Source organism: Chelonoidis abingdonii, chromosome 11 (assembly GCF_003597395.2).
Source record: "Chelonoidis abingdonii isolate Lonesome George chromosome 11, CheloAbing_2.0, whole genome shotgun sequence".
NCBI classification, from domain to species: Eukaryota; Metazoa; Chordata; order Testudines; family Testudinidae; genus Chelonoidis; species Chelonoidis abingdonii.
Window position 1 is genome coordinate 41304871 of NC_133779.1, and position 9645 is coordinate 41314515.

Sequence of the window (9645 nt, forward strand, 5' to 3'; positions counted from 1 at the left end):
TTTCCCTGCTAGGGGTTTTTAGCAGAAAGAAAGGTTTGGTTTTAAAAGTAGCCAGAGAGAAATTTTTTTCTGCTGCTTGGGAAGCTTGCATTTTAAGCAAGGAGACATTAAGGTGACATTAAGGGTCTATTGTTAAGCAATATAATTCCAATTGGGAATTAAGTACCCAGCAATACACACATGCAAATAAACTGGTTTTTCTAGACCCCCGTGTTCCCACTGACAAAGGAAAGCAGCCTCCAGCCAGCAATCTTCCCAGGTAAACGAGACAATGGCAGTGAGAGGAAACTGTAGGATAGGGCTGGGTGCAGAGCCCTCCAGGACTAGCAGGAAAGGGAAGCACCCACTTGACCCTCTTGGGCCTGGCAATAAACTCTAGCTGTTTGAAATTAAATCAGTCCCCAGAGTAAGGGCAGAGAAAAGGAGTGATAATAACCTTCTGCCAGCAGGCACTGACCTGGGACTCAGTTCGTGTCTCCACCACAGACCAGGCAAGTCTCTAAAGGCAAGATTTTAAAAGGTCCTTGCTCAATTCAGAGGTGAAGCAACTGCCCCAAGGTCACAGAGTGAACCAGTGGCAGAGATGTGAATTAGAGCCCAGGCTCCCTGATGCTCTGCCTCTCTCCTTGCTGTAGATCCCATTGGGGCTAGAACCCAGGAGTCTGGGCTCTCACTTCCCCCAGCCCCCATGCTGCTGACCAGACTGCACTTCCATGTGTTTACCTCAGTTAGCATCCCCTGTTGCTGGTTTGAGGGTTAGTCCGCACAACCAATGACTTCGGAGTCCAACAGGACTTTGCCAGCTGCCTGGCCCAGGCGGAACTTCACTGAAACTGCCTAAATAACAACAGGGGCCATGCACAGTGGGGCTCCCGGGGGTATTTTACCAAGGGTGGTTCTCCCTCTGGCGGTGCCCTCATCCCTCTTCTCCTCGAAGGGCCCACTCAGTCTTCTCCACTGCCTCCTGACGGAGACGCCTGGGTAAAACCAAAGCAGCTTTAAAGAACCACATGCCATCTGCTCGGCTCTGGTGGCTGTTTTACTCACATAGGGCACGTTTCTCCCTGTGCAGAGGCCAGCATAGGGTGGGTCTTTCTGTCTCTGGGTCCCATTGTTGCAGTATCTGAGTCCTTCACAGTGGGTGAGGTTTTATCCTCCCCACCCCACAGCCCAGAAAGGAAGCAAAGTGCCAGACTTTCAAAGGGGCCAGTAATGTTGGCGGCTTCCGTGCTTGCAGACCCAATAATAATCTAAATACCCAGGGCTTATATAGTACTTTTCATCAGCTGATCGCAAAATGCTTTACAAAGGAGGTCAGAGTACCTTATCCCCAATGTATAGATGGGGAAACTGAGGCACGGAGCCATGAAGTAACTTGCTCATGGTCACCCAGGAATAGAAGCCAGGTCTTCTGAGTCCTAGTCTAGTGCTCTATCTTCTAGGCCAGTGTTTCCCAAACTTGGGGCGCCACTTGTTTAGGGAAAGCCCCTGGTGGGCCAGGCCGGTTTGTTTACCTGCCATGTCGGCAGGTCCAGCCAATCCCCGCTGTCTCAAGTTTGGGAAACACTGATCTAGGCCATACTGCCTCCCTATACTCATTTTCAAAGGGTGCATGTCCAGCACTTTCTGACCATCTGGCCTCTTTAAGGCAACCCAAAATCACTAGTCTTTTTTTGAGAATATGGGCTGAAGAGTGTGGATGGTTAAAGAATATGCACAGGGGCCAGGACACCTGGGTTCCAGCCTGTGTTCTGCCTTAGCCTCCAGGTATGTTACTTTGGGCAAGTCACTTCCCTCCTTGTGCCTCAGTTTCTCCATCTGTAAAATGGAGATAATAAAACCGACCTACCTATGAGGCTAAATTCCTTCAAGTCCATGAAGTGTTTTGAGGGGTCCTGGCATAGGAGGTGCCAGAAAAGAGCAAAGGTTGGTTCTTTCTCATTGGTGTCTGTTCAGACAGTTTTGCACCCACTGGGTCCTGTGCCATTTGTTTCCATACAGTAAAGCTGAGACTCCAACCCATAGCCACGTCTCTCAGTGTAGTCATGAGGTTTTGGAGCCTTGTTACAAAACCATCTCTGTCCAAGGGGACCCAAGACTCCCCAGCGATGGCCCAAATGGATTCAGTCCAGAGCCTGATTGGAACTGATTACGTTTTGTTACCGGACTTGAACCCAAACCCAGCAAAATTTTGTGGGGTTTCATTTTAAAGGCTTTTACAACAGGCAAACTCACTGCAGGCGGGAGCCAACTGCAGGGAGGTAAAGGGTTAAACACTCCATCCCCCTCCCTCATCCAGCCATCCAGCACCCTCCTGACCAGGGCTAGCAGCAACCTAGAGATGAAGGGCCCCAGTCCCACTCCCAGTTTCCCTCAATTGCCCCCTACCCACAATCCGCTGTGTATAAAGGGTGCCTGAAGTCCTTCACACTTGCTAAAGATTCTGGGTACAAATTCCCTTTTATTATTGAGGGTTTTACTGCGATGCATGGAGCAGGGGGAGAACAGTTTGCTCAGCAAATCTATTCCCATGGGAGCACAAGCTTAATAAAGTGGGAGGATGGAAACGGGGGGCCCACCGGTGTCCCCAGCAAAACACTCTCAGCCTTTCTCATGCAAAGCACCAGACCCACCCATAATGCCCGCCCAGGCTCACAGGAGACTCCCACACACACACCTTGGTAGCAGACTCCGATTCCCACTGCCAGGATGGGGAGGGGGAAGAAATTAATCCATATGGAAATGTATGTAAATCAGTTCCGTGACTGGAATCACAGCTGTTTCCCCGACACAGCTTTTCCCTGTGTGCCTGGGAGGGGGGGGAGGCAATGGCGGGGGTAATGGCGGCCGGGGGTAGGCTGCGAGGGAGCGGGTAGGAGTACAGAGAGAAGGAAGCGGAGACATGGGGGCTTGGAGGAGGTGGAGAGTTAACTCCCCTTTTCCCTTCATCTCCAGATGCCTCAACGTTCCTGAATCCCAGCCTGAAATGACAACATCCCCGTCCCCTCCATCCAGCTCCACTGGCCACTCTTGGGGGGCTAATGCCCCAAGGTGCTTTCTCTGCCACCCCCACACATGCTGAGCCATGTGAGTGGGAAGAGCCAGCCTCCACCAGCACCCTCCTCGGGAGCTCCGGTCTGCATTCAGCTACCCAGCCAGGCCTCAGCTCTGCTAGCCAGCAATTTCCACTGGGAGCCCTAGTGTAGAGCAGCTGCTGGCAGGTTCTGGAGCTTTACCCGCCATGCTAATTAAACATGTCCATTAACTGATCATCACCAGAGACAGTTGGGCATTTCTTGATGAGATCTGATGAGGGGGGTGTGGGGGAGTGGAAAATATCCACTTGTCAAAATCAAACCTTCTCGCGGGGACAGGTCAGGTCTGACAAAGTTCTTGATTTGAATTATTTTAGAGAGAGAAAAAAGAAGATTAGAGATTGTCAATCCCCTTCACTGTGACGTTTTCCAAACGAAAATTCCGCGTTTCCGGTTCAAAGAACTTTTCTGTTTAGAAATGTAATCACGTTATGGCAAAAATCATTTCAAATAACAACACTCAAAGTGTAGATGAAACATCTTTGAAATGATATAAACTCCATGTTCCGACTGACCCAAGTCAGAAGGTTTCTCGGGCTTTTCAGTTCTCGGCCGTGTTTAGCATTTCAACATTTTGTCCCCATTCGTGACAGGAAGCATTCCTGAAATCGCAAAACTTTGCCCGGGGATGGGAGTGCCAGGATTTCCCACCAGCGCTACTCATCCTCCTTTGTGTCCTGCCCACTTTGAGAGATGATGGTGGGAAGTCCAAGGAGATAGTGAGGTGTACTGCTTGGGGAGATTTGCAGGAAGCTGGCCTGCTGGGCTGAGTGGACACCCTTGGGAATCTCATGGTCAGGCCAGAAGCTCACTGGGCTGAGTGGCTTTGTTCAGGGATATAGCAGCCGTGGTGCCCATGCCCTGCTGGATAGGCTGGGAGCTCTTCAGCAAATGGGACTTCCTGAAAGTCTGTACATCACCAAGCACATGTGGCCCGATTCTGGTCCTTGGGGCCACTGGGTACTGCCACAATATAAATAATCATTGGCCCAGTGCACATCACCCTTCACAAGGCAAATTCTCTGCTGGAACCTGCATAGACTCAATTACCGTCAGCTCCAAACTAGGCTCCTTTTAATATTGGTCACAGTAGTGTTGTTGTCTGGTGGGGAAATGAGCGACTGGAAGCTTCAGAAGACAAGCCAGCCAGGACTGTAGACGGCACAGAGTGTTAGCAATGGTTTGGCTTCTGAGGACGAATGAGTGAGCATGTGATTCTTGCTCTGGGCCAGCTCTGCACTGCAGGACAGGAGTGCTGGGTTCCTACCCCAGGGCTGGGCATGCAGACGAGACAATTAGCCCAGATTCTGGCTGCGTAAGGAAAGTGGTTCTAACAAATAACCAAGGTAGAGTCCATCCTGTCCTCCTCAGCAGGAAGACCTGTGGATGTGATGTGATGTACAGAGGGTGTATGTACAGAGGATTATAGAATAGAGGCAGGCAAAGGGCTCAGAGAGGTATATGGTAAACCACTTATGCAGTAGAGCTGGCTGAAATTTTTTTTAAATAATTGGTGAAAAGTTTTGAAATTTCAAATTTGTTTTTATTTGCAAGGTTCAAAATGGACCTTGGTTGGTTGGGTTTGGGGGGGGCAGGTGTTGAATTTTTATATTGAAATATTTTATTAAAATATTCTTCTAAACTTTTCATAGGTTCATAGATTTTCAGGCCAGAAGATGCCATTAGATCATAGCACAGGTCAGAGACACTCCCCAGTTATCCCTGCACTGAGCCCGATAACTTGTGTTTGACTGAAGCAGATCTCACAGAAAGGCAGCCAGTCTTGATTTGAAGACATTTCATTTACTGAAAACCAGGTTTGATTATCTGGGTATCGAAAACCATTTTGATAATATTGATAGTAAAAAATGTCTGTATAAAATCTTGCAAGAAATTTTAAAAAAATTGTCAACTTTTTTTGCAAAAATATTTATTTTTGAAAAACAGCCATTTTTGACCAAAAAAGTTTTGTTCAGTACTTTTAGCAGCTCTAGCATGCGCACATAGATGAACACACAGTGCCTGTGTGTACACATGATCATGCATGCAGCCATGCATGTACACACATGTGCATACACTCTTGGAGAAAGGAATAAATCTGTGTTAATTCCCTACATGGAGCAGATCAGGGAAAAACGATGATGAGTAAGAAATAGCCCAAAAGCCAAATTCTGCTGTAACCTGATTAGGGACATGGATCCAAGGGTGTAAACGAGCGAGGTAGCCTCAGATCGCAAGTGCAAGCTGAAGGGAAAAGAGTGATGGTCTTCAGCTCAGGGCTTGCTCTATGTGAGTGGCAGGCGTGGCGTGAGATGAGCACCAAACATCGCATCTTGGAAGAGATAAATACCCCAATGGGCCAATTAATCAATGTGGCCTTAGCCCTGGGAAGCTGCATGTAGTGCCTTACAGAGGAGAGGGCAGTGTCCGTGGTGGGGGGGGAAGGGTCACACTGCATACTATTGGGGACAAGGGGGGAATCCAGGCAGAAATCAAAGTTCTACAAAGAAGTTATTAACTAAGAATAAGAGAGAAAGTACAAAGGAATCATCCTGCCCAGATGCTAATATGATGTACGCATTCATTTTCAGGAAATTATGCCATTCCTCTGGCCTGACCCCAACCCAGAGGGCTCCGCCAACCGATTCCATCCACTTCTGGGGGTCAGGCAGCCCTGAAAGGCGACTCACTTAACGACAGAGATTCATGCTACGCATCTCACGCCACCACAACTGTGCTTCTCCAGGGGCGAAGTAAGGCCATGGAAAAGAACTGCTCTAGGGTGGGATTTCCAGAGCAGCTTATGGGAGTTAGGCACCCAACTGGGAGGGGGGAAGCATGCAGGAACTCCATGTTTCCTGAATATGAGGCCCCTTCAAGTTGGGTCCCCCAAAATTAGGACACTCAAAATTGCTAGTTGCTTTTTAAAATCTTGCCCTGAGTGACTGGCCTAGGGTCACCCAGAGAGTCTGTGAGTCGTGAGTCCAGGAACCGTGGCCAGGGCTCCTGTGTACCAGGCCTGTGCTTTACCCACAAGGTCGCCCCTCTTCTCCCTGTTAAGCATTGACACAGCTGTGACTTGAGTCCCCTGTTATCATTTGTTCTCTGTTCTTTCAAGATTCCTTGGAGAGAGCTAGGGTGCGCCCTGTCCCCCAAACACATGGCCCCTCACTCCAGCCAGACGTCCGTGACATCTGCTAGCCCAGTAATACCCCTTCTAAAAACAATAAAGGGCCAGGCTTAAATCCCATTGCAAGGGCACTAGGCTGTAGATTGGGTCCTTGATACTGCAGGGACTCTCCTGCAAGCTGCAGGGCTTGTGGCCACGGGCGGCCATTGAAGTCGATGCAATGTCCGAGCCATGCTGCGTGTGCAAGGTGGTCTCACTCCTCCGGTGCCTTACACGGCTCTGTCTCCCAGCAGCCAAGCAGTTAATACAGTCTCAGCAGAATCCCTCTTAGTGCATCTTCTCTTCCCACTCCCTGTTGACACCTGACCGGCGGCCACCTGTGTCCGATGAACAGGGCATTTGTAAATGATGACTTCCCATCAGTCGAATTAATAAGGGGGATTTCCGTAACTGGCCCACAAGTTCAAGGTAAAGCATAAAACCTCTCATTATCATCTCCTTCTCTTCCGATGGCTTGGAGGAACCTGTGATTGCAGTAGCTGCTTTCCGCAGGGGCAGAGGATGTTGTGGTTATTACTCTGTAATTTAGGTCATGGGGATGAAGGTTAACAGGAGGAGAACAAAAGGATCTGCCAAACTTCATGATAATTAAAAAGAAACAGGATCCAGGGGACGAGCTGCACAGAACATTTCATGGAAGTTCCCCGATACGCTGGTTTATCTCTTGTCTGTGAGCAAAGAGGGCGGAATAGGCAGGCCCGGCCCACAGTGTGAATCAGAGAGTAGTAGAAATCCAAGATGGGGAAAAACCTCTGTTAGATTATCTCATGCACACGGCGCACAGCCAGGCCCAGACTGCTCCCTGCAGTAGAATGTGTGCAGTGGAGAATAACCAGTAAACTTTCTTCCCTCTTCCCATCACTCTCATTAGATTCTCTCGCTGCTTTCTGAACATCTAGGTTCGCCTGTTGTGTGTGTGTTACAGTGATACTAGGGTGACCAGACAGCAAATGTGAAAAATCAGGACAGGGGTGGGGGGAAATAGGAGCCTATATAAGAAAAAGACCCCAAAATTGGGACTGTCCCTATAAAATTGGAACATCTGGTCACCCTAGACTCCAGTCGCTGCACAAGCATGTAGTGAGAGAGAGTCTGTGGCCCAAAGCTCCTACAGACACCAGAGACCAACCAGACAAAGGGTCGGAGAAAGGAAAGACCCTTATCCCCATTTCACAGATGGGGAACAGAGGGCTGACATGACTGGGCTGTGTCACACACGGAGCCTGAGGCAGAGCCAGGGATAGAACGGCCGTCTCATATCACAGTCCAGTGCTTTAACCACAGGACCTTCCTTCCCCACTAAGCTAGATAAATGGTTAAATGTCAATAATCACGCGGCGGAGGTCACTGCTGTATTATCAAAAAAAAGGCTGTAATTGTCAAACCTGGTGGCTTTGGGTGAGGTTCCTAAACCTGCCTTGAGATCCCCAAGGAAAAGAGGTCTGATTTCCATAGGCACTGAGAACTTCTCGCTCCCAGGGACTTCTGTGGGATCTGCAGGCCCACAGCACCTTTTTTTAAAATAGCTAAATATGGATTGAAGAGTTGAGCTGGGTGAATAATTGAAGTTTTGGTTCAATGACTGAACAAAAAAATTGGGGGTGAAAAAATTGTTTTGGATCGAACTGAAACTTTTTTTTTTAATTTCTCAGTGAAGGAAGAAAGTAAAAAAAAAATCACATGAAATCTAACTAAACATTTTGTTTCATTGCAGGGGGTTCTATGATCTTTTTTTGATATTTTTTTTAAAATAACTTTTAGGGAAATTCTGAAATGAAACAGCTTTCCAAAATGAAAAGGCCAAACTATTTCTGAATTTCTTCTTATTTTTTTTTTTATTTATTAATTTATTTTAACTGAAAAATCTACCCAAATTCATACACAGTTTGGTCACCCTGAATCTGCGGATTTTTTTTTTTTTTTTTTTTTTGCATTTAAGAGTCTAAGTTTCACAGCCTGATTGAAACATTCTGGCCAACAAGTACATGCCTCTTGGGGCTGGATTCTCGGAGGTGCTGAGCACCTGCAGTTCTCATTGGGGGAAACCTGGCCCAAATGACATCAGTAGCAAAATGCCCACTGACTTCAGTGAGGCAAGTTTTCCCACACTGACTAACGCTGGAGTTGTGGGTGCCAACCGTATCTGCAAATCAGGCCCTTGGGGAGTCCATACTCCTAGCCAGGCAGGGAGGCGGGAAATGTATGTGATGTCCTATCACTGAAACAGCTCTCTCTGACTGACAGGTGGCGTGATCAGAAGATGTGATGTTGGATGAGCACAAAAGCCACAAGAATGGCCCAGTATTTGCAAGAAGTTCCATTTGAAGATTTGTTTCCTTTCCAAAATAAAAACAGTGACTAGCGTGTGGAGAGCGTTGATGGGAGGGGAGGGTCATTTTTGGTAAATGGCCAAAAAACAAACAAACGCTTGGCCAGTAGTAAGACAAGGTGTGCATCTCCCCTCTGAGCAGAAAGCACCAAGGTAAACAGAGCCAAATCCATTGGGGGGGTGTGTTGCATTCTGCCTCCTAAAATCCCCCCTGTGGTTTCCACTGGCTATGGGATTAGTCTTCCCTTCCTGTTCTCTAGGGTTGTATAGTTGTCATGAACCCCACTTGGGTCACTGGTGGGATTTCAAACCATAAACAGCATTAATGCTTAAGCTCAAAGACTAAATCCAACAACTGGAAACCGGGGCAGACTGTGTCTTTTATGTGGACTAGTCACCGGAGGGTGACAAAAGCCCCGCAGCCTACAAGCACGGGGTTACGTAGCATTGCGGCATGCTGCTACACCGAGACTGTGTCTAATTTGTGTATCCGTTTGTCATGTGTCCTGGGACCCTATGGAATGAAAGACTCTATTGGCTGAGTAAGTTCTTACTGTCCTGGCTGCTGCTGGGTGAGATGTGTATTAAAAATATGAATTTGACTGATAGTCTGGACTCCTCTTTATTGATTTACTTTGCTGAAGCTTGTAGCATCGATGTTCCCGTTTTCTTGCTGAGATAACCAAGAATGCCTCCGAGCTCCTGGCCGGAGCTACAGCTCACACACATCCTCCATCACATGCGCCATATTAAGCATGCCTTTGTCTTCTCAGATTGGATGGGTCTTTGCAAATAGTCCTCTCATTATAAACCAGAGGACGACCTCACCAGCCAATGGGCAGCCAGGATTCCCCAAGGTTCCAAGGGGTGCTCACCTTGCTCAGTGGCTGATCTTGCAAGTGAAATTCTGATTGGCTGATTAAGGAGGAATGTTCCACTGGAGTAAAAGTGGCGGAGAGGGTTTCTTTTGTAACAAAAGTCTGAGATTTAATTGTAAGAGGGTGGGGGAGATGGGCTTGTTACCCACACAG

At 48.0% G+C, this 9645-nt stretch overlaps 1 long non-coding RNA gene across 5 annotated transcripts in view; it reads left to right on the forward strand.

Moving 5' to 3' along the window:
- LOC116834599 (uncharacterized) overlaps positions 1 to 9216 on the forward strand; it is a 106875-nt gene extending 97659 nt beyond the window's left edge. For all 5 annotated transcript variants that reach the window (XR_012656817.1, XR_012656814.1, XR_012656818.1 and 2 more), the window contains exons 3-4: positions 5687 to 5848; positions 8530 to 9216. This is a non-coding gene — a long non-coding RNA (uncharacterized LOC116834599). The remainder of the gene's footprint in view (positions 1 to 5686; positions 5849 to 8529) is intronic.
- The last annotated feature ends 429 nt before the right edge of the window (positions 9217 to 9645 follow it).